The sequence below is a fragment of the Rhagoletis pomonella genome, unplaced genomic scaffold (genome assembly GCF_013731165.1).
Source record: "Rhagoletis pomonella isolate Grant_MI unplaced genomic scaffold, Rhpom_1.0 Rhpom_scaffold_00006, whole genome shotgun sequence".
Lineage (NCBI taxonomy): Eukaryota > Metazoa > Arthropoda > Insecta > Diptera > Tephritidae > Rhagoletis > Rhagoletis pomonella.
Genome location: NW_023458560.1, coordinates 49,039,037 through 49,064,123, shown reverse-complemented (window position 1 = coordinate 49,064,123; position 25,087 = coordinate 49,039,037). Strand labels below are relative to the sequence as shown.

The window sequence follows — 25,087 nt, the reverse complement described above, 5'->3', positions numbered from 1 at the left end:
GAAAATATATACTTATTTCTGAGATGCATGTTAAAATCTTGAATATGAGGTAAAGGATAACGGTCCGGTACAGTCACAACATTAAGTCTCCGAAAATCACCACAAGGACGCCAGTCATTTAGTTCTTTTTTAGGTACAAGATGCAGTGGAGATGCTACACAAGAATTTGAAGGTCTACAAATCCCTGTCCTCACTAAAAAATCGAATTCAGTTTTGGCTACTTTAAATTTAATCGGATCCAAGCGCCTTGGCTTAGAGAATGGCAGATTTCCTTCAGTAAAAAGTCTGTGAACCGTAGAATGTTTAACCGGTTTCGAATAATCTGGTTCAGCGATCAAAGAAGGAAACTCCTTCAACAATCTTGTATACTTGTTCTCTACTACAAAAATTTTTGGAAGCGAAATATTACAAACACATGAAACTGTGTTAACCGAAAGACTTGTTACTGGATCAACTAAACGTTTGCAGTTCATGTCAATTAAGAGACCGTATTTGCAAAGAAAATCTGCACCAATAATAGGTTTCGCAATATCAGCTATGAGAAACGTAAATGGGAACTCACGTCTTAAACCTAAATTTATATTTAAAATCTTTTTACCATACGTTGAAATCGTTGAACCATTGGCTGCAGTAAGTATTATATCTGAAGAACGTTTTGTATGAGGGAATTTTTTTACCGGAAGTATAGAAATTTCTGCTCCACTATCAATCAAAAAATTTAGTTTGTTTGCTTTATCAAAAATAAATAGGCGACGTGTGGTAATATCTAAATTTCCATTGTTTGCCGCCACAACAACGGATGACTCTAGTTTAACGAATTTTTGTTTTTAGAAAAAGCACAAGACTGTTGACATTTCTGAGCCTTATCACCAAATTTGTAATGGTATCTACATAACCAATTTTGACTATCACGAGATTTTGATCTACCTCTATATGGACTTCTAAAACAATTCCTATTATATGATCTATATCTAGAATTTTGATTAATTTGTTGCTTAATAGAATTTAATTCAAAGGAAAGCTTTTGAAAATTTTCGCACATAAGATTCGTCGTTTTAACTAAATTATCAATAATTGTGTCTTGTGATTTAGAATTTTGAAAACTATTCATAGCTGATATTTCGTTTTTATTAATCACTTCCCAAATATTATCAGCTAGTTTCACCAATTCATTTATATCATTGGTACTTGAACTAGCTAATATCACACTAAGATTTTTTGGCAATTTTCTCAGCCAAAGTTTCTTTAAAATATCCTGACTAAAATTGGAACCTGCAAGCAACATGAGCGACCGATAAAAATCAGAGGGTTTACGATCACCCATCTCTGAATCTGACAAAATTTTATCTAATTTCTTATTTTCGCTTAAAGAATGTCTTTCAATTAAGACTTTCTTTAATTCTGAAAACTTGTTGTTATGCGGAGGAATTTGAATGAAATCTAATATTGTAACTATTACTTCTTGCGGAAGCGCTGTGATTGTGTGTTCATATTTTGTAGTATCTTGTGTAATGTTTTTCATGTTAAATTGCATTTCTGTATGCACAAACCAAGCTTCTGGACAACTTGTCCAAAATTGCGGAAGCTTCACTGAGGTTGCATATACCACATTATTATATTGACTAGCATAAGGATTTGCCAACTCCTCTTGAAAAGAGTTGTTTTGCAAATCTATAAGCGAGTCATTTAAATTATTAGTCTGTGTAAATGTGTGTGTATCATTTGGGGGTGAACGAAACATTATGATAACATAAAATAATCTCTATAAGAAGTGTTTACAATTTACCCGAAACAAATTAAAAAGAAGATATGATATTAAAAATATATTTGTCAAAAATATTACATACAAAGATACAGCTCACCACTGTGCTCTGAAACTGCTGATATTGACTGCACAGTCGACTTGATTGTTACTGCTGCACCAGTTGTGTTGTCGTTGTTGTTGCCACTGTTTATATCCTGGGTTGATAGTTGCGACTTTTTTACTGTTGTTGTTGCTGGAGTGGGTGTTGACGTTGATGAGGTCGCTGATAAGTCAACTGCGTATATACAAAAAAGTGCAGCACTGCGTTTCGTTAGCAGCTACGGCTTGCTTACCATCGCTGACCGGTTATTGTAGAGCTTCCTGTATGCGACATTCGATGTTTTTGTGTTGCTTTCGGCAAACTTATTGGTCGTCGTCGTACTTGTAGCTACCACGCGATTGTGCTTCGTGTCGCGTAATTGACTTGTGTATTGCGTATATGAATTGTATTGCTTCAACTGTCACTCCAAATTGCACTAGATTGCTGATGTTAACAAAGAAACCGCCAGTGTTGCGTTAAAGCGCTGGAAGCCCAAACGGATCTGTTAACAATGTGGGCTGCGTTGGTAGTGGTGATACGCCTTGAAAAGGAGTTGTAGAGCTTAAAGGATCTATAGCCGAAGCAATGGGGCTGCTGATTGTTTAACTTCCATAGGTGTGTAGAATTTCCGCGGTTCTTGTGGCGATGTTGCGTTACTCTCCTATGTTTCTAATCCTTAATTACCAATAGATTGGTCAGCTGCTCCTGGCAGGATCGCCAAAAATGTAGTAGATTCCAAAGATTTCTTTTTAATATTTTAATTAAAAGTTAACAAAACTTAATTTATTTTTATATTGTTAGCAATTCGAGAAAAGTTTGAATAATAAAAATTTTCTATTTGATTAACGAACCACAAAAATCACATAAATCTAAAATTTCCAAAATTACAAAGTTGAAATAAACACAGTACAATAAAAGGTAATAACACAAATACAAACCCTACAGGCAGAAAGGACGGCGAACCCTACAGGGAAGAGTGTAAATGGATCTCGTGGTGACAAATTGGAGTTTACTACTTAAAATAGTTCACAGCTTCTTTTTCTAACCGATTTGATTAATATTTCTAAGACACAATTTTTTGAGACTTAGAAGAGATTTGTCGATTGTGAAGAAAATCGATTCTCCCGTTCTGGTTAATGAATTTTCCATAAGAAAAAGTAGTTAAACACAATTATAGGGTTCCCCCAAAATGAAAAACGAAAATGAAGTATTATAAAAAAATGTTACCAAAATACAATTTTTATTTTCCTTTTTAGAAAAATTTTAGATATGTAATTTTACAGCCAATTAAATTTTAATATAATAAAGTGCATGTTTCAAGTCGGAGAAGTTCGTGTTAATTTCTAATACTTTATTTACTGAGCTGTTAGGAACTTTCCTTTTTTTCTTTTTTTTATTGTATTACCATTGATAAAATATTGCTGCCGCGCCTGACTTAATTTTTTCGTTACCGCTTGTATGGAGCAGCGATGGACCAATTACGTAAAAAAAATAGTGACGTTAAAATTGTGCCGTCATCGATGCAAGTGAAAGCTGTAGAAACTGCGAATCACCAAATGTTTCTAGAAAAATTTTGAAGCCCTTATGAAGTGTAGATTTGGTTTTATTCCTACACCGTATAGTTCCGTAAGGAAGCTGAAAAAGTATATTCCCAGCTACAGAAGAAGTACTCAACTTCTTCCTCATCTCTTCAACTTCTGCGGTATTCATGGGAGAATATTCCGAAGCTTAGCTAGCAAATAGCCAATGACCAGTTATACAAGCCATGACCTTCGAAATGTCATCTATTCGGTTTTCTTGCCTATCAATTTGGGCCATAGTAACCTGGTTGTGATACAAGTGCCCTCATCTAACCATGCCCTATTGGCTTCTTGAATGTTGCCATGGGTATCCCCATCTTACCTCTGCTTTCACACAGTAAAAAATTGGTACCTTTCCTGGCTAGCTCATTGTCTCTAGAATTTCCCCCAATATCTCTATGGCTCGGGATCCATATGAGGCTGACCTTGAAGGCGCTGTGTTAATATGATTTTGACCTTTCATAAATTCCTGTGCAACCCTTGATCTTAGCATTATCGCGTTCACTAATTTGATGGGCGCTTGGCTATCCAAGAAGATATTAATCTTAGTCTTCGTTACGGCATGTGTGTTAAGGTATCTGCCTGATAAACGGTGCAGTGGTCCGGAATTCGGACGGATAATTCCAGTCCTAGTTCTTTAGAAAATACTCCGTTGTCTAGCATGGATCCATCCGTGTAAAAATTTATTTCCCTCCTTCTCCTCGGTCTTGGTATCGCGCAGTCAGACGAAGCCGTCATTCTCCGAGCAAAATATACACAGTAGATTATGGCCTGTAATAAGTTTTATCAGCATTCGTTACTCTCTCCAGCTCTGCCGGAAAAAGAATTTACCATCTTTATGTCTTGACTTTTCAGTAAAAACTTGGTAGTTTTGCCGATGCCTGCTTTGCACCAACAAGGTGCCAGGCGCAGTGGGAACTAATAATAGGCCCCGATCCAATTGAACGTTTCAAAAAACCGCAATTCGACAACTAATCTACCAAAGAAATATGATTTTAAAATTTTTGTTGCCGGATTAGTTTTGATAATACTGAAAGATCTGAAATACGCTGTCAATAAATATTTTCAATGCCACCAAAAACAATCACAATACTGCATATTTTCTAAACCCACTTTTTTATCGCATAACCACCCCACCTTCTTCTCACCACACACAATACGCTTCGCGGCGCTGGTTTAGCGGGTGGTGGCTGGTGGTATTGCCACTTGCAGATTTAATTGGGCGTAAGTAAGGGTGTTTCGAGTTCATTAAAAAAAACAAACGCTGCGGCATGCAAAAGCGTATGTCGCTTCCTGTACAAAAGAAACAATACTTAAGCTGGCATATGGACGAAGCCTTTTTGGAAAGAGCACGAAAAACAGGCAGACAGACGGACAGCGAAGCTGATAGATTTCCAAAAAGCTGGCGAAAAAAAGCATTATTGCCAACTTCTCACCTTTTGCTGCGCGCCAGGATGTCTCATCAGCGCAGCCACTAAAAAACAGCCTAACGACAGGAGGTTGCATCCGGGGAGCGCATGTATGTATCTACGCTGCTACGTCGCGCGATATTTGTTGTAATAGTAATACATACATAATTCTTAGTAGCTACAAAAACAACAAAAACAAAGGACATTCACAATAACATATCAATGTGACAAAAGGATACCGTATAATGTCCTATACCAGCAATTGAGCATGATTTGACAATTGTCGGCGTTCAAGTGGAAATAGCAACCACAACAACAAGTATGCATAACAATGAAATGTCGCATAAGTTGTTGCACTGCTGCACTTGCTGTGTTTGATATTTATTGAATTTTTTTTATTTACTTACTTTTTTACAAACTCACCGCCCGCCCTTGCGTTCTTTTGCTAATCTTATACAGAAATACAAGTTACTTTGTAGAGGGTGTCACCCTAATTGTGTAGTGTATAATATCATCATTAGTTGCTTGCTACTGTATATTGCTACAATTATGCACTCGTATTTGTTTGCCAATTCAGCAAATTTTCATGATTTTTTGAATTTGGAATTCATCATTTATTCAGCTAGACAGTCATCTTGGCTTGGCGATTTTCGGATGGCTGTTGTTTTTTGTACTTGGGCGTTGAATTGCCTTAAATGCCCACAATTACTGAACCATTTCGGATTATGAACATTGATGTTTTTGTTATGCAAATACGGTTGGAATATTTTTCTTTAACGCTTCGTAGACCTCACTCTAACGCTGAACATCTACGGACATCCGTTTGACTAGCTTATTCTACTATGAAATATTTTCATGTCATAAGTGTGAATTGATGAGATATAACAATCCATTAATCATGTGATGAGCGTTCTTTTATGATAAAAAAAATGTGTATGGCTTAGTTATAGAGAAAATGTAGCCAATGCCGGAAAATCAGTGCATGTGAATGCGCCAGTAAGCCAATTGGTGTTGCCAAATGATTCTGCAATAGGTTCCGTTGCCACTATCGCAGACGATGAGACTTTCCTTACCAGTTCATCGACGAACTTGTGACCGTGTTTCTGCCTGGTAGGAGAGTAAAAATTTAAGCATTTTAACCCATTAGCTCTTTCACAAAAGGTCTTTTTGGGTTAAGAGGTTCTAGAAAATTATTCACCTGAAAATTTCAATAGAGGTATCCCCAGACAAAATTTGTATACCTACAAAGAACGTATAAGTCCACGGAAAATAAAAACAAATGTGCCCCTTGAAATATGCAACTACTTTTTATGTTTTTTTTTTTTAATTTTGTCACCTAGAACAGTTGTTAACACTTAACATTAATATTAGCCAAATCGTTCTAACTTATAATTGGAGCTCCGATTCTTATGTTAAAAAATAAGCCTAAAAATATGTACCATAATAACTTTAAGCAAAGTGTGTATCAATTTATATACAGTCAGTCTCACAAATATATATATATACCCTAACGTTTTGACGATTTTATTTGTTTATATTTTCCATACCAAATTTTACTTATTTTTTTTTTTAATAAATATACATAGTTCATTGAACAGGGTCAATACATTTTTTTAATTTCATACAGGGCTCGGGGAAAATGCAAAAAATACCAAAAAAAAAATCATCAAAATTTTCAATGTTTTTATTTGGTTTTGTAGCCCATTAAATTTTAGTACAATAAAGTGTAAGTTTAAAGACGCTAAAAATTACCGTTGATTTTTGATATTTTTTTGTCGCGGTTGTTGCGCATTTTGCTCCGTATAAAAATAGATTTTTTTTCATGCGTTATATGGTAGAATAAACGGTAATTTTTAGCGACTTGAAACTTCCACTTTACAAATTTGCATGCCAAAAATTCTTCTAAGAAACCGAGTTGAAAAATTTTAAATTTGGATGAAAATATTTTGGTATTTCTCGCATTTTCCCGACTTCTGTATGAAATTGAAAAACTTGATTCTTGTGGTTTTTGCAGCTAAATGAATTTTTGACGCTGAGGGTTTTGTTCGCTGATATGATGGCACATATTTTTAGGCTTATTTTTTCGCATAGAAATCTGATCTGCACTTATAAGTAATTGTGAGGCATAATTTCCAAATTCGCTAAAATTATTTTAATTAACTATTTTATTTTGATGTTTTTTTAGTGGAAAAATTTGCAAACTTTATATGCACATATGTAAGTGCGATGTTTAATTGTCCTTTACAGGTCTATTCTGCGCTGGTAATAAACGTTTTGTAACCGGTAAATTAAGTTCCTCTCAAATTTTAAACCCTTTTCGAATTCTGTGAACTCTTGTAAGCGGTAAATTTCGTTACCATTTCATAAGCTGGTAACAAAGTTTTGCCCCGTGAAATATGCAATGAAAGAATTTCCACAATTCTTCATAGCTGAATCGCTAACTGCATTACCAACATAACTAGAATCGTGGTGACAAGAACTGGTAACAATTTTTGGTAATAAAATTTTCCCGTTACAAAATCTTTGTTAACGTGCAGAATAGACCTGTTAAAGGCAACTTCTTGTGTTTTCATCTTTATGAAAAATTTCAGCCAGCTGCAATATTTTACTTTTTACATGCAACCGTACTGGTTTACCTTTACTTCTTTACCTTACAAATGTATTTTTTAGTTCTAAATGGGCATAACTGCTCTCGACTACTCACACTCATGTATGCACATTAGGTTGGTAAAAAAAAAGAATTAAAATGTTAAGCCTTCACCCCCTAGGAATTTTCGAAATGGAATAAAAGAATACCCGTATTTTTTGCTTAAAAATGAAGTATGTTTAAAGCTCATGAAGTTTTGCATATATTTTATATGGGGGAAAACCACTTTTCCGTAGAAATGGCATAGAATTTGAAAATCAAAACTTGGTTTATCTTCAGGAGACTTTCAATAATTGTACCCATTTTTTTTACCGATTTTTAATACTAGCGATTTTTTATGGGTCCCTCGTTTTAGAAAAATGCTAGTTGGTGAGAGCAAGCTAGACCGCTTGGAAAACACCTCCAAAAATTTATTTTTTTATAAATAAAAAAATAGTTTTCAAAAATACGATTTTTTAATCACATCAGTAGCTCGTTTCTGTAACAGTTCTCTACCAAGGCGAATTGAGATATGAATTCGCCGCCCTGTTCTCTACTGCTAATTAGTAGGTGAGAGTGACGTATTTTCTCTACCAGTAGAGAAATAATCGGTAGAGAAAAGTTACAGAAACGGGCTACTGATGATGGAAGAGTTTAAGATTGAAAGTTTTGCATAAAAATCTTAAAAAACTTTATCAACGGAATCAAAATAATGAGATGTTTGGAGGTATTTTTAATTCGGCCAAATTCACGTGAATCTTAATATTTTTGTGAAGGTCTTAAAATGTAGTACATTTCAAAATTCCGGTGAAAAAATCGCAGCCTTTTTTTTTTGCGATGCACCCTTATATAGATACGTATATATTTACATATGTACATACATATGTATAAATATGGTATGTATCTAGGCAAGTACTCCAGTGCAGCATTCTTCAGCATTTGAGTTGTCAAGAGGCTGCGTCTCGTCAAGCCACTTCACAACATTCTCTCGTAGTATGTAATAGGTAGAGTTGAAGCTGCACTACGCTGCGTAACACAGTGATGGCCGACAATGAGCCTCGAGGCATCTCTAGTCGGTGCAAAATAGGAATGTGCACATGGAAAATTTAATTACGACAAAAGGATGAGTGCTTAATTACAAGCAGTGTTGCCAGAATTTTTGTATAGCGCATCCTCATATCGAGCCGCAGTTATCCCCCAAAAATCCCCATTTTTCTTCTAAATCCCCATTTAAATCCCCTTAAGTAAGAAATAAAAAAATATGTATTCTCATTTCTGTTACTTCGTTTTAATTACAGTTTTGAATACTTTTATATTAAAAATTTTCACAGTTGTATATGTATACATATATATGAGATCATTTGGTTATTTACGTATAGCGGTTTCTTATTTTTTATGGTTTTTGGAGACTATTTAACAACATACCTTCGGCCCAAGGTTCCTATTCCCATTGCTGTCTGTAAGTTCGTCAATTCTTTTTACACTAAGGAAATCAGAAATGTATGCAGTCCATTCGGTAAATGCCAATCACAGCGATCCTTTTACAATGTGGTGTAATGAAGTGAGAGAAAATTGTGTTCAGCCAAAGCCATTAAAACAGGCATTTTCCACCAATCATACTTTGACAAAGAAATTCTTTTTTTGAGAAATTTTTAAGGGCACGCAGTAAAATGTATGTATTTTCATTTCAATATGATTATTTTAAACCAAACAAAAATCCCCATCAAATCCCCACATCCCCAAACGAAAAAATCTATCCCCAAATGGTTTCAGAAATACCCAAAAAGGGGCGAAATCCCCACATCTAGCAACTCTGATTACACGTAAACATTTAAGTCGTTCACGAGCTGCTGGGTGTGTGAAAAGGGTTGTACGGGTATTGCGAAATACAGAAATGGAGGAAGAATGCGTCAAAAATGGCTGCAAAAGAGTCTACTAGAAAGCTTTTGAGTAGGTGAAAAAGATAAGCGACCAGTAGAATGCACGAAAACATTTCGAAAAAGTCATCAAATTAATTTTTGTGCAATAAATTTAAAAAATTGCAGGTATAATTTTCGGCAGGAAGTACAGTGGTAGTAACTCACAAGATAATGAAAAAGTGATGGAATTAGTTTTAGGTTTTATATTTTCTTCTTATAAAGACACAAATGTATTTCAACTCCTGCCTATGAGAGACTTATAAGATGACGAATTGCTGTTTATTAGTCTTCTGCCCAGGGAAGAACAGTCAAAGTGAAGGTACACCGGCTTCTATTCGCCCTCAAAAGAAATCCGTCATCCTCTCTCTGTGGACAGCTCAACCATGCGAGAATGGAAACTATTAGATAAGGAGTAAATAACCTGATGAAAGCTCTATTAGAAATAAATAGTTATGTATTTCTGACCGTGGGTCCATAAGGTAATATCCACTGTATTTTCAAAAAAATAAGACCAAAATGATTTATTTCGAAAATATTTTTAAGGTGGTTGCCACCTGGTAAAAAGTAAAAATCGAGTAAATAATAAGTTAACTTAAATATCACAACAATGTGGGTATTAAACTAAAGAAGCATCAAAGTGATTTAGCGCCATAATATTATTTAAAAGGGTTGCCACCTGTTTAAGAATTTCAAATCAATTTCATTAACAAGTTTAGCGAAAATTTTCGATACGGGTATCAAATGAGAGTGGGTTTAAAAAAGTTGTTTCTATGTAAAAATATATTTTTAACAAGGGTTACCACCTGTTAAGTGATTCAAAATCAGTTTAATTAATAAGTTAAATAAAATATTTTGATATGGTTATGGGTATAATGAAAGGCAAGCTGTATTTATTTCGAACATTTTTTGACGAGGGTTGCCACCAGCTTAGGAATTTAAAATCAACTTAATTGACAAGTCAAACGAAAACACACTAACATTATTAAAGTGAAATTCCGTGGGTGAGTGTGTGAGTATGTTTGTTGCTGTTGCTTTGGCTATCCTTTACATACAGATATTTTATTATCCGGATTAACCTATAGCATATTTTTTGTCGAGGGTCGCCACCTAGTTAAAAAGTTAAATTACATATTAGTTAAAAAAAATTCTATAATATGGACGAGATTTAAAAAAGCTTTATTACAAAAACATTTTCCAAGCATTGCCACCTCTTTAAAATTGGTAATTAATTTTTATTAATAAGTTTGATGAAATATTATAGTAGTTGTGAAAATATTTTGCATAGGTTACCACTTGTTTAAAATTCAAATTTTTTTCGAGGGTTGCCACCTACTTAAATGGTTAGATTATAAGTTTACCTAAATTCTAGAATATGAATACCAAATACACGATCTCTAAAAAAGCTTTATTACAAAAACATTTTAAATATCATTGCCACCTATTTCGAAAAATTAATTAATTCATATCAATAAGTTTAATGAAGTATAGATAACAATATGGGTGGCAAACGAATGAGGTTTAAGGAAGCTTTATTTTGTAAAATATTTTGCAGGGGGTTGCCACTTGTTTTAAAGTCAAATTATTTTCATACGTTAAATAACTTATTACAATAGGAATATCAATCGAAGCAGCTATACGAAAGCTTTGTTTCGAAAAATTTGGTTTAGATAGGGTTGCCACCTAAGGTAATTAAGTTTCATCAGTTACTTACATGAAAAATTACAATATGGATGTCAAACGAAACGCAAAACAAAGCTTATTATGAAAACAGTTTTGGCTGTTTAGCTAATCAAATTAAATAGAAGTGAATATTTGTAAAATATTTTTTTTTTCTGGCAGAAAGGATTTATCTATCACCTTCCACGCAATGTAAGTTTTCTTTATACTGAAATGGCGAATGTAGTTGAAATTCGACACACTGACCATGTATCGAACCTCGAGGCAATAAAACTAAAATTTTCGGCGGAATAATTTCGAGCCCTAACCGCCAAAAATATTTTAGCGAAATTTTTTTTTATTTCGTTTTTTTTGATGCAAAAATACATCTAGATACTCTCGGAACATTTCTGCATCAGAAGGAAAATTTTGAAAAAATGCCCGTTAAATTTAGGTCCGGTTTCTCTATCTCCGGTTAACACTTATCCCCCGGTAAACATCGTTACCGACCTTATCGACTCCCTGTTATATGCATGGAGTTAGAACGTCGATAACAATGTTTAACCGGGGAGATAGTGTTAACCAGAGATGGAGAAACCGGCCCTTAGAATTATTACGTTAACCCGAACTTCGCGCGAATAATATTTTCACTGCAAATAAAGTACCTTATATCAAAAGCATCATAAAGTCATGGTATGTAAAAAATCACAAATGTCGAAAAAAATCAGTTAGCAACCAATTTTTTCACTAAAAATTCTGAAAACTAATCAACAGCTGCACCACTAAATTAACCATTGTCCCTTTACACTTAATGTATGTATGTAGATTTGCAAGTCCTTTAAAACTGGCGAACGCAAAGAGAAATTCATTTATCAAAATCACGAAAATCCACTCAACCGCAGCAACTGAATTTCATTTCTACGCGAAGGGCAAAAAAAAATAAGTAAGTCGCGTTTAAAATGCGCTCCACCAGCTAACCGCGTTAAGGTAAAATATGCTGTCAACCAAAAGCTTTTGGCCAAATAACAGCCAACATCATCAAAACGTGTGACGACCACTAAGATCCACCGACCCACGACACAGGCCCACACACAGGCATACATATTCATATTCAAATACGCCGCCATATTCATATTCAAATACGCCGCCACATACACACACACGTACAACTACAAACACACTCATGCCAGCAAATCAAACACGGATTTACATTCCCATTTGCAACCTGTTTCCAGATTTCGCCTGGCCGCATCAAGTCGCTAAAAAATTATTAAATTTACATTTCCATTCGCGGTTTAAATTTTTTGGCAGTGGCATCAGCGAGCACTTAGGGAAAAAAATATTTATTTGTGAAAAATGAATAATAATTCCAAAAAGTAGGAGGAGGTGGAGGTGGAGGAAAAACTCTCGTACTTAAGCTTCATGCACTCACATTTCCGCTTTTGGCAGCACTTTCATGAAAATTCAATTTTACTTCACTGTCCACTGTTGTCTCGTTCGTTCGTTCATTTGTTTTTTTTTCGTTTGCGTTTTCTTTTCCCCCTCCCCACCTGCTTTTGGTGGGTTTGAAAATTTCGGGAAAATTTAATCATTTTTTGCATATTAAATTAAGTTATGCTTCGTTTGCTTACACCGACCGCCGCTGCGCCATTATCAGGCGGAAGGAGGAGTGGGAACATCAAAGTTTATGTAATGCATGGCTGTATATGAAAATGTTGTTAGCGTAAAAGCCTTTGCTAAGTAAATTCTCAATTTAGAATAAATGTTTAAGGCGCTCACGTTATGTTTTTGTATACACTTTAATTTCGGGCGGTATTGTCACTTGCGAAGCGAATGAATTTGGCGAAGCGAACGGTTTGGCGAAGCGAATGGATTAGCGGACGCAACTTAAATATGCATTCAAAGTGTTCGCTTTTACCAGCTTGTGCAAGTTCTTTGCATCGCGCACACTTTTAATACCTTCTCTGCCGTTCGCTTCGCCAAAATCATTCGCTTCGCAAGTGATAATACTACCCTTCATATATGTTTTTGGTTTGACAGTGTAGAGATTCACTTAAAAATTACGATTAGGAATATCCACAATTTTGTTTAAATATTCAAATTTGGTGTAGCAAAAGCCACTTAATATATTTTTCGAAAAATTTATGAGGGACAAATGGATTTGGAATCACTTTTATCAAATTTCTGATCGTTTCCTTCAAAAAAATGGACATCCAACACGAGATGGCCGGTACTTCATTCTGAACAATTTTTTTTTTTTAAATAAATACGCCTCCTAAAAAATCTTTCGAATACATTCGTGGCTATACATATACTTGAAATACATATGTTCATTTGAGATTGCAAAGTCCAATTGTTCTGCACTTACCTACTTTCAACCTCGCCTTCGTTTCAAGCTCACTGCTATACTCCTACCCTCCTACTTATTCATAATAAAGTCTTCAATCATGCTGTGAAATAAATCCAAGACAATTTCATTATTTATTATGAAAACCTCCAAGGTAAAAAAGACAAAAAATACATCTTAAAATCGCGTTGTGCAACTCATTAAAAAGGTGTTAACACAATTTGCATCACTCATACGCCATGTGGTATCAACATCGTCATCGCGTATGTAAAACTTTTCTCAACAAAATTAATTAATTTTACGCATTTCTTCCACCATATGATAAAGCGAGCAATAAAAAATGTACTATAGATATGTATGTACATGTATTTATGTACATATGTATGTATTTTTTTATACAAGGCGAACGCATCGAAACGGCCTGACTCCCGTAAAGTGGAACTTCAATCCGAACTAAAACTTCTTGTCTGTCCGCTGTACCGCATATTCCCACCGGTGTTCTTGTTGCTGTTATTGTGGTAACAGCATACAAATTCCCCAAAGTGTTTTTGGGGTGTGTCGCTGGATAGACAGTCCTTGGCCAGATCTAAATCCGGGTCGTTCCGGTTACGTATACCCGACTGTCGCACTGGTACTACTGTTTGGTATTTCGTCGACAAACGGTTTTGAGCTCTTATATCCAACGTACATTCCTGTCTTAGCGCAGTTCGTCGTAGGCTGCACCTGTTTGGCCCCATCTGTGGGAGTCAAATATCGAAGTAGTTTCAAGAATATCGAAGTTCTGAGGATACCGAAGCAGTGTTGAAGATCCTCATTTAGCCCCGAGAATTCCGAAAACCTCTAAAATTCCGAAATAGTTCCCAAATTGAAGTTAGGTGTGGTGAGTGTAGGTGAAGTGTGGTGAGAATGGATCTGATGAGTTAAGTTGTGGTGAACCAAGGTGGGGTGAACTTAGGTGTGCTAGGATCAGGTTTAGGGAGTTTAGGTGAGGTACGGTGAATTTTGGCAGCCGCTGTGGTGTAGTGGTAAGCAGTGCGCGCTTCCACTCCGCCGGGCCTGGGTTCATCAAGCCCTGGTCCAAAGCAACATCGCAAAAAAAATGTAGAAAAAAGGTTTTTTTCTTAACAGCGGTCGCCCCTCGGCAGGCGATGGCAAACCTCCGAGTGTATTTCTGCCATGAAAAACAGCTTCTCATAAAAATACAATCGCCGTTCGGAGTCGGCATAAGACTGTAGGTCCCTCTCATTTGTGTGACAACATCAAGGCGCACGCCACAAATCGGAGGAGAAGCTCGGCCAAACACTAACATATGTGTAACCGCCCAAACTATTATTATTATGGTGAGTTTTGGTGTGGTGATATTAAGTGTGGTGAGTCTCTGTCTCTCTATCTATATACTTTTCTTTATAATTAACTTTATTCCTTTGTCCTTATATAAGCAAAGTGTCTAAATGTACCTTGATCTTCATCTTTGCCGTTAGCTTTACGCATCTTTACTTTAATTTTTATTTTTACCTTTTTACTGGGACCAAGAGTGGCGTGAAAATTCGCAGATTAAACTTTAAGTAAAAGATTAAAGCCCATAAAAAATAAGCCTATGGGCAGATGCAAACTGGAATTTTATACAGAAAGTCGGCTAAGGTTACAATAGAGGGGTCTTAACAGTAACCTTACTATCTAATTACTACGGGTAACTGAGTTGCTGGGGTAAGACGCCGGTTCATTTAATTTTGAATCCATTTTTCACAGTTGATTTCTGAAATCTTTGCTTTCTTAGAAACGGTGTCCCATTCACTGCTTTCGGAAAAGTTTACTTCGAAATTGATTCCATGGTCTGATAGTTTCAACCTTTTTGTTCACCCTTACCAAAATATGCAGAGACATGACAGAGGATGTCACTTCCCCGTGCGCTCTATTATTCTATGCATTCAAATTCGGAGAGATATGGTGGGTGCAATGTTGAGTGTTCCACCTATCTTGCTACTCTAATTAACACCATATGCGCTTGAGTGTAATTGTCGCCGCCATTGTTTTGTTTGTTCGCGGCCACTTAAATTACGCTGATGTGTTCTTGTGTACATATTTCATGTGGCCATTGAGGTTAACCCTCTTCTAATATCACATTCTGAGATATTTAGGGGATTCACAAGACGTGTTAACCGTCGTAAAATCTTAAGCTTAACACTTGTTTATGTAAAATAGCGGTTAAAATGGTTGGGGGGTTGGCTAATTATATATTCTTTATCAGTTTAAAAGAATTTCGGTTTAGTTAGAAATCCCCTAAAACCATTTTAATTAAAAAAGATGTTAACCCTAAGATTTTACGACGGTTAACACGTCTTGTGAATCCCCTAATTATATAAATAGCTGTCCGAGTTGCAACTACATATGAAATAGTGCACAGGCACGGAAGCCTTCGCAGGTATCTTTCTGCTGAGACATTAATAATAACTCAGGCGATATTGTTAGCAACGGACCGATCATGGAACCGTGAGCAACATTACCAGCGGAATATTCACTGTCCATACTAATAAAGATTTAATGACTTATTTGCTATTCTCGCCAGATGCATTAGTAGTGTAGTCCTTTTGGCAGTATTTCTATTTATTTGGTGCGCTGTGCGCTCTCATATAATAAGCTCTTCCCGGGACACAAAATCACTGCAAATTAAATAAATAAATTAAAGTTCCGTAGTTTTAAAATTGAGCCATCGAAAGGCATTGCGAACAGGATACATTAACTACTTACTTTGATGAAGTTTTCAGGTATATTATGAATATTTGTTTTCCCTGAGAATAGTCTAATGCACTACTGGGTGTGCATTTTTTGTACATATGAATGTCTATTCGCGCATGTAATATGTATGTATGTATGTATCTCGTATGTTCCTTTATACTTGCCAACATTAAGCGTTAACTCAAGCACGCCACTGATTTAATACTTTTCACAAATTTTTGCTAAATTAAAATCCCATGATCAACACTTTGTCAGCACCAAGTGAGAGTATGAGTCTGAACCGAAGAGAAAGGTGCTAATGAAGCGGTTGCCACGCCCATATATATGTATATATACTAGGGTGATTGACTCGGTTTTTTCAAACTGGTTTCAACCAGGGCCCGAATGGCAGCATTCGATGTCGAACGTAACTCGAATCGAAATATGATTTTGAGATCACGGCATTCGATAGCCCGTTTAAATTTTATTGTGGAGAAAATAGCTGCCATTTTATTTCATTTCGAAAGGGGCAATCAGTTGATCACGAATGCCGCGATTCGGAACGAGTTTTTCTTGAATAATTTTAGGCGTCGCACAGTGCTGTGTCTCCATATAAAAAGTGGGCAAAAATAGAATAATGGACGGATTTGAGTAAAAATTCGTTTCTTGGTGGATTAGAGTACGGAGATTTCAAAAATCAATTTTTTTTTACCTAGCTCTTACATTTTTCATGGAAACTGAGATTGAAACTGCAAAATTTGATATTCAGAAGTAGTTCCAATATTAGATAATTTTGTGTTACCTCAGAGGGACTAGCGCAATGATGAACATAAACTCATCCGTTAATTTGTCGTCACCAAAATTTTGCTTATAGCTATGCCCCGAACTTCCACCCATGCCCCACTTACAAACCAAAGAAGCTTTGGTTATGTCACCATTATCTGGGCTTAGTTCTAAAATACTTTGCGTTGTTTTCAGCAATAATGATTTCAGATCAACTTCGGCTGAATATTCAGTCGATTTAATCGTTGGCAGCAAAGTTTGTTTTTTTGTTTGCAATGCGTTTAAGCTCGGTATACAATCTTTATGTAACCGGTTTATTTTTGCACGTAAACTATTGTATTTACGATCTGATAAGTTCAGATCTATGTATAGTGCGAGTGAATCAGATATGGGCAAACCTTCGGTACTACTTTCAAAACATTCAACTTTGCTTGTTTTTTTTATTTTTTTCAGAGCATACTCGAGCTCTTCGATGGAATAGTTTTTCAACAAATGCTCCACCCTTCGATTTTTTGTTCTCCGTGAAGCTTCGCAAAATTCTTCTTTAGAAGGTCTTCCCCGTTCAGCACAATTATCCTTATTTCCATTGGAATCCGGAAGGGAAAGGAATGTCCAATTAGCCATTTAGAATATGTTTTTTCAAAAGCGCTTCTTTTGCGGCCACTATAATTCCACTTATTTTTCATCTCACTATTAAAAAGTTTTATTTTTTGATTCAAAAGTGCTTTGTCGCATTTAGCGTGTATTAATTTGTCTTCAAAAAATGCAGATAATGCAGACACTCTATCTGATGGACGAGTAGAAATCCAGATATCAGCTAAAATTGAGTTTTTTATAATTGAATTCATATTAATATTAGTTTTTTCACTATTTTACGCTTCACTACACAGCACAGAACACTACCGCGTGTGTCTACAGTAATAAACTTAAAGAATGTTTTGGCATTTAAGTAATGGAAAATACTTTGGTAACTGTAATCAGTGAAATTTTTTTTTTGCAAAAGTTTATTTTATAACCTTAAAAAAAAACGATTTTCTTCGAAAAGCGCAATGAGTCTGCAGACTTTTTTTTTTATTTCAAAGAAAAATGCCCCTTCTTTCAAATAAAAGAATAAAAAAAAACATACTTTTACATATTTTTTTTTTATCCCTTTGTAAACTTAGGAATTTTTTAAATTTTCTGCAAGAAATTTTAGGGCAAATAGGCCATTCCCAGCAAAAATCACGATTACCACAGAAACGAAAGTGGAAACGAGCTAGGCGATGGGAATCGCTTACCCTTTCGCTTCAAGAAGGCCTTATTTTAACATGGGCATGTCATTGGAGGTAAGCCCTTACCCGCAGCATTACCTTCAAACGAAGGGAGAACGCATGGATAAACAGAATCCAGAGAAGCGAACAAAGAATGCCTTACAGAGAAACTAATGTAGAATGCCTAGATAAGTACATACTTATTTATATTAAATTGTAATCAGAAAATGTCTTAAAAGATTAAAATTCATTAAAATTTTTATAAATCAGCTTTTATACATACATATGTATTTATTTAGGTATTTAGATTTTCTTAAAAATCGGTATGTACATATGCATATTTAACTAAGCTTAAAATTGTACTTCCTCACTCTTGTACTTCACTTCATTGACTGACTTCAACTTCGCTGCAAATTGAACAAAGCAAAACATGATTTTTATGTGAGACAAATTTCCACAGAAAGTAACGGTAAAAAAGAATTTTTGGGTATTCATTCTATTTTTCAGCTGACTACGATGCAGCATTCTACTTTGCATTCTCCGAAATGAAGCAAAGAAGCGAAATAAAAAAAATATTGTAGGACATTCTACTTTGCATTCCCCGAAATGAAGCAAAGAAGCGAGACAAATAAAATATTGTAGGACATTCTACTTTGCATTTCCGGAAATGAAGCAAAGAAACGAATTAAAAAAAGAAATATTATAGGACATTCTACTTTGCATTCCCCGAAATCAAACAAAGAAGCGAAATAAATAAAATATTGTTGGACATTCTACTTTGCATTACCGGCAATGCCTAAAAGAAGCGGAAAAATTCGAAGGCATTATAACACTATGCCTTCTAGAACACGTTACCACTAAAAGCGATTACCGATTTTTTGCTGGGTTCCAGCCAGGAAACTCAATATTTTTTAAAAAGCTCTATAGAGTGGTTTCCTTACAGATTTTCTAATTAGAAAAATTGTGTCTTAAGATAAAGTATGATAAATTGTATTTTTAGCAATTTTTTTTTTAAAGACTCCAGCTAAAGGCATTTTCATAAAAGAAAAAATATATAAAACACACACAAATTTAAGAGGTTTTTGTGAGAACCTTATGAGATAAAAACAAAAACTAAGTCCAGATCCTTAATCTAGGATAAATTTCCTTTCCAACGATACCAAACACGTTGACATACGTGACAACAATTTTTTTGATTTTTGCCCGCTCATACAGCACTGTGCGTCGCGCAGATCCGACGAGTGTTGGCCGTAGGGAGAGGGATGTTAGCTGAGTGCGCATTTGAATTGGTGGTTAGTGTCATCGGGGCATCTGATTCAAATTGAACGGAACAGTTTAACCTGCTACAATATCCCGAATACGTAGCGTTCGATTTTCATGAAATCTACGAAAATTCGATCACTGAATCCGAATTTCTACGAACGTATGCATTCAAAGTACATGTGTGCTACGTTCGTAGCTACTCGGATTCAGTGATCGCATTTTCGCGGATTTCACGAAAATTCGGACTAAGATGAATTCAGTGATAGCCCCGATTGATTTCTAAATTAAACTTAGTCATAATTTGGGACTAACAGTGAGCTTAACTGTAATGAAAATATGTAAAATAAAACCGATTTATCCGGGTTTTTCTTAATATAAAAATGGGGAACCGGTTTATCAAATTGAAATTTTTCGAATAACCCGAAAAACGATTTTTGAAAAAAAGCGAATAATCGAATATCCTAGTACATACAAACATACTTGCATTGGAAGTTTGCTCGGTTGACAACACGTTGGCTGGTATGCCAGCAAGCTCGGATTACGAAAATTTCTGCGAAAATTATTTAATTTTAATTTCCGCCAATGCGAGTTGCAGCTCCATAACTTTGTACATAGTATGTAAGTGTAGAAGGAAATCAAACCTCCTTGCATGCGTGAGTATTACGAATTCGGAGTACATATGTATTACATAGTAGGGAGCGTAGATACTGCTATTCCCCATTCGTATCAGCCCTTACTGAACTACTTCATACATATAGTATAGTCACATAAATGTGGGGTCATTATTAATTAATTTAAAAAAAATTACCATTCTCCTAAAGGCACATTGTATGCATGAACATACATATGTATGTATGTACATATGTAGTAAATCACGTTCGAAGACTCCTTAGACGCATTGCTTTAGAATTTCTTAGCCTATGTAAGGTACCTTGAATTGAAGATGTTCACCGTCAACTTTCAATAATAAGGAGCGAATAATTAATCGTGTTGAGGACAAGACATAAACGCCATTGCTTTCTCGCAGCATCACAACGGCTTATTTTAATTGTATGATGAATATTAAAACATTTGCCTAATTCATTATTAAAGTGCGCAAGTGTGGCATTATTTATGAGCTTAAGTTGTGAATTGCTAAATTAAGTTGTATGCCGCTACTTTTACTTGGACTGGCTGGGAGGTAACCGTATAGAGGTGAGAAATAACACGCCAGTTAAAAGTGGTTTCTTCCTTTCCGTTTATTTGAACTGTGCAAACTTTTGATACCTGCAGATTATTCAAAGCAGTTTGTGGTGGTATTTGAATGTGTTTATGTACTGTACTTTAATACATATCTGTATGTATGTATGAATTTTAGTATGAGGTTTGGAATGCTTGTGGTAGTAGGCACACAAATGAGTACTTGTGTATATCAGCCTACTGGTACTCTAACTACATATCGACTGCTGAGTGGAAGATCGACCTAACTCGACAGCCGGTTCGAAAACGCTCTATTTCAAAAAAAAAACTTTTCAAAAACGTCCTATTTCAGAATTTGGTTGAAGAACGTCCTATTTCAGAATTCGTTTCAAAAACGCCCTATCTCAGCTGCCAAATCCAAAACGCCTATATCAGCACATTTTCAATACATTTTGAATGAGATAGGGCATTTTTGAATCGAATTCGGAAATAGGACGTGCTTCAACCAAATTCTGAGATAGAGTGTTTTTCAATAAAATTCTGAAATAGGGCGTTTTTGAAAAGTTTTTTGAGATAGGGCTTATTCGAACTGGCTGCCGAGGTAGGTCGATCTTCCACTCAGCAGTCGATATATTGAAAATAATAAACGTAAAAAACACTTTCTCCAAGAAAACTGGTAAGTAACGTTGAACTTAAGCTTTGGTATAATCGTCCCTTTCTCAAAGAATGCTTATGAATAGCACATCATTTGAAAGTTTTATTAAATAAGTCCGTTTCATGCGCGCACTTTTTTATTTGTATAGCATTAAAGAATCGACTTATTTAAGATAAGCTGATTTTGTTTTAGAGAGTAAAGTTTTCAATATAATACATACGTCCGAAAATAGGCATTATCGGAAAGGACTTCAAAGCCCAATAATAAAAATTTTTCTAACAAAGGATTCGTAGCCAGTATTGCTATCAGTTTCCATATCGATATATTTGTTAATATCGAATGCCAGACAGTTCTTTGGTGTCCGTAAACATTTTAGTATATTTTTTCTTTTCCACAGCAAGTCGCAAATTGAACCGCTAGATACGGACTTAGCATTAATTTTGGCAAGACGGAGCTCATATTTTTCGGCGCGCACTAAATTGGGCCCGATATAATCCATCTTAACACACTCCCTTCAAAGAGGTGAATGAGGGAAGGGCAGCCTCTGAATCATTTGAGGGATTCACAACGGTGTCGTAAGTGCGGTATTGTTGTATGTCGTAAACTTTAAAAGCTTAAATAAATGTTTAGAGAACTTGAAACCACAACCAACTATTTTTTAACACTGCGAAAATGCATAATCTAACTTTGATTGATACTTTTCGAACCCCCTTGATATATTTTTAGGCGTTTAAAGTTTACGACATACAACAATATGACACTTACGACACCGTTGTGAATACCCCAATTGTTTCAGAAAAATATTCACAAGTAGGTCGACAATAAATGGTAGAGGTGAAGGAGAAGTGGTCTGTCAGGAACTCCTAAGTTTAGGTTTCTAGATTTTCACAGCGTGTCTCAAGTAGTGGTGACCGCTATGAAGCAGGAAGTCGATTGGTTCTGTGCTAGTGCAATACAGTGCTGCCGTTTGCTAATTTTCGAGCGAAGTGGAAAGACACTAACGTCCAAGTGTTTCGGAGTGACTTGGGAGGAAAAGTGAAGTGATTATCGAAGTGACGACTCTCAAGCATAATTAGGGGTGTGGGGTTTTTCGATTAGGTTATTTATCACCTGATTGGTTAATCGATCATTTTTTTATCACAATAAAAGTAATCTCTAACTTTTATTAATTTATAATTTATTGTGTTCCTGTGCAAATTTAGTGCTGGAATATCTTTAACATCACAATGTCTCAAACGTAGAGGAAAGAAAAACCAAAATTATAGTTATATATTAACACTAAAATATATGACCGCAACTTTGTGTATGTATCCAAAACCAAAAGCAAACGAGTTGAATGGTGGTTACAAATGAAACTAGGCATTCAAACAGTTGGGCCACACACATCACCCAAGCTTTCTTATATAAGTAAATATACCCTGCAGGGAAACCACAACCAACAAACAGTCCGATATTCACTAGATCTCCAGCAGTCCAAAGGTACGAAATATGGTACGCTTAAAAAACTATTTTATTTTACTTTTTAAAACTACATATCGCTAGCTAAGAGTGAAAAGCTGCTGCTAAGTCCACTTTTTCTAAAAAAAATATTTTTCGATGCAGAAATCTAAAACAATTAGAAACATACAATTTTTTAAAAGAACATACTATGTACCTTTTTTCTGTCTAACCATTTCTGTTCTGATATATTTGTTTGGCGGTTTTTCCCCGTTCAAGTACGCTCCCATTCTGCACTTCGCAGACGCTTTTTCATAGTCTGGTAATACAAAACAAAATTTTGTGTTAATATTTTAATATCTTGGGACCTCTGCACCTCTGCATACTCAGCTACCATGGGAAAACCGAAAAGACTCTGTTTGAAAATATCATATTACCTTTTCGCCAGCCGATTTTATAACTGGTTCAGAACTATAGAAAAAGGGATGCAGAGGGAAGTAGATCCCATCTGTCTAATTTAGGACTGGTTCCGAAGTATAAAAAAGGTAATGCAGCGGCGACAATTTCCACTTCCTATGACATCGCAGTGTTAAATTCGACAGTTGTGTGCATGCGTAAGCTATTTACCGCGAACCAGTAGTGGGTCATATTGTACTAGAAGCCAGTTCAGAACTAGAGATTTCCCCACAGGTTATGTGCCTAACAATGCATGTATAATATGTATGAGTTGTTTAAGTAGATGTTGGAAAGCATAAATTAATTCATATCTGGACTTACGTATATGTACATTCGCTGCTGCTGGTGAAAACATAAATTCATATATACATATATATAGCTAACGAATGATCAGCAGAACATTATGACATCATATTTCTGCTACAATGCAGCTTATGTCAACTTTGTGTGAATTTGTGTGTTTACATTGATATTTGTACATATGTATGTACATATACGTATGTGTGTGAAAGCCTGGTTTGTTAAAGTACAATATGTTTAAAAGTTTAATTAAATGACATGGATATCGACCATACAGCTATCATCCAATTCATTCATTCATTTAACATCTTTTTTTTCGTCCGCGATCCCGCGTCTCTTTTGCCTAGCCAATCATAGATAAAGCTCATAAGTGTCGAATGAAGAGCAGTCGCCACACGCGATATTTGTACATATTACTTGGCAATATTGTTAATGTAATTTACATTTAATTGAATGGTGTATAACATTCCACAGAGAATTGATGGCGACAAAATTAAGGAGAGTGAAGACAAAATTTGAATGCTTATTTGCATAATTTGTTTGCCTCTGATGTGACTTCGCGTATTTTCATTTTTTGTTTTGTACATTTTTTATTTAACTCATATACATTTTCAAATGTTTAATTAAAGTCAAATTGTGTTAATTAAGTGAACGCACGCAAATAAGTTGATGAATCACATTTTACTTGTACGCTGGGTGAGCGTGTTAATGAATTAAGAATATTTAAGGAAATGCAAAAGGCAGACTTTGAATAAACGTTTTACATAATTTTATTAACTTAACCAATATCTTAATACACACAAGTAACGGTTAAAGCGTTTTGTTTGGCTTGGGTTGCTTCTGGATGCTGTTGTTTCAAGCTTAACCCTTTGAAGGTCAAATCGAGTATAGTAATTAATCTACCTACATATAACGAAATTGCGCTTTCATAAATTACAATCTATGTATGTACAATTCAAAATGAATTCTGTTTCTTATGGCCCCGAAAGGATTAAATATGTGCTTATCCTATTGTAAAGTTTTGTTGGCCTGATGACTTTCCCAAATTTTTCCTAATTTAAAATTTCTAAATTTTTAAATTCCCAAACACTTAAAGTTAAAAACTAGTTATGACTTTTTGAAAACTGAGTTTTCTTTTAAACGCGGGATTTAAAATTTTACCACAATTTCCACCAACTTTCCGTCGGATAAAAATTGTGTTGTTGCAGCAGCGTACAATTTTGGCGAATGCTACTCGGGTGGTAGTCCTCGGCCAGATACTCAGAACTCACCAGAGGTCAATTCGGTAGCTTTGCAGTTAGTGGGGTGCTTGTTAGTATTACCAGCCGGGTAGACTCATAAAAGTTTCAACAGGAGCTCTGAAGCCATCAGCAACATTAAGTTAAGATCCGATTTCTCCTTTGAATCCAACAGAATGTCGATACCCAAATCGAGCAGACTGTACTCTGTTTGATTAAAGTTAACTCACTTTAAAAAAATGATCAAAAGTGCCTTATTAACTTGAATTCATATATCAGCGATTGTCGTTTTTTGGAAATATTTAGTCCAAATCTAGTCATATTTTTACGACGGCAGTGTCAACTTTCGAAAAATAACGGAATTTTAAATCATCAAATCCAATACCTTCCATTCTTTTATTGCATTCAAATCAGTTGTGATACTAAAGAA

The 25,087-nt window shown here is 35.3% G+C and overlaps 1 protein-coding gene across 1 annotated transcript in view; it reads left to right on the top strand.

Annotated features, from left to right (window-relative positions):
• Nucleotides 1–25,087, top strand: part of LOC118741967 (diencephalon/mesencephalon homeobox protein 1-like) — a 93,441-nt gene that overhangs the window by 55,025 nt on the left and 13,329 nt on the right. The gene's annotated exons all lie outside the window — the stretch shown is intronic.